Here is a 1298-nt window from a genome sequence, read left to right on the forward strand (position 1 = left end):
AACTGAGAGGTACAGAGGGGCTAAGTTTTTTTCTCAAGGTCACACAATCAGATAATAAAGATCACAAATAATCACACTGTCTAGAGACAATCATCACTTCGTGAATATGTTCCATGCTTTTCTTTATCATATCTTTATTTAAATGAGATATTAAATGACAATTTTGTAACCTGCATTTTTTTTAGTCTGTCTTATTTATTTATTATGCAAAAAATCTTATTTTTGACTAGATTCAGACTTGGAAGTAAAAGCTCGCAGAGACGACAGTCTGTGTCTCTTGGCAATCTGTTCTTGATACTTCTCTTTAGCCTCCTTCATTCTCTTGGCCAAAAGTTTAGCATATTCTGCAGCCACTTCCTTATTTTCCTTAATTCTCTGTTTCTTCAGAGCAATATGCCACCGTTCGTGCTGCAGGACACGTGGAGTAACAAGATATTGAATCTTGGGTGCTTTGGTCCTATATTTCTTACCTTCTTTGTTTAAACGCTTTCTTACAACACACTGGTGGACATCATCATCTTCAGAAAGACTGAAAAGTTTGCAGATTCTGCTAGCTCTTTTGGGCCCGATTCGACAAGGCACCATAGTATCAGTCAGTCCAGGAATATCCGTCTCTCCTTTTTTTACAATAACCAAGATGAGAATGCTCAGATTGGCATCCACAGTGCAACCACGTGCAGCTTTTCACTTTCTTTTTCCAGTTCTCCTTGGTCTGTAACAGGAATGCCTTTTATTCAGTAGCAGGTGGACATGGCCATGGGTCAAGACACCCTGATTCATAGGGAAACCTTGTTTGTCATTCCCACAGCTGATTCAGACCACATAACCCTTCCATTCTTTACCCAGAGCATCAGCAGCAACTTCTGTGGCCATACACTTCTCATAAAAAGTATGAAGTTTGTGTTCATTGTCCACTTCAATGAGTTTCTGGCAGCCAGTGGCCGGGAAGGAGATGTTCAGCTTCATCTTGAAGCAGCTGATCGCTTTCGAGCCACCATGAAAAAGAGCTGTAGCCTGCATTTTTAACTTCATAATATTGCATCAGCTGGACATGGTAGCACATGCCTATAATCTCAGCTACTCAGGAGGCTGAGGCGGGAGGACTGCTTGAGGCCAGGAGTTTAAGGCTGTAGTGAGCTATGATCACACCACTGTGCTCCAGCCTGGGCAACACAGCAAGATCACATCTCTATTTAAAATAATAACAACAATAATATTGCATGGATAGCTTTCCATGGCAATAAACACAATCTTCACCATCATTTTTATGGCCACAGTGTTCCACTATATGAAGTTAT

At 40.8% G+C, this 1298-nt stretch overlaps 1 pseudogene; it reads right to left on the bottom strand.

The window, feature by feature from the left end:
• Window positions 1-216: 216 nt before the first annotated feature.
• LOC100579395 lies at window positions 217-966 on the bottom strand (annotated as a pseudogene).
• Window positions 967-1298: the final 332 nt, after the last annotated feature.

This window comes from Nomascus leucogenys, chromosome 15, assembly GCF_006542625.1.
Source record: "Nomascus leucogenys isolate Asia chromosome 15, Asia_NLE_v1, whole genome shotgun sequence".
NCBI lineage: Eukaryota > Metazoa > Chordata > Mammalia > Primates > Hylobatidae > Nomascus > Nomascus leucogenys.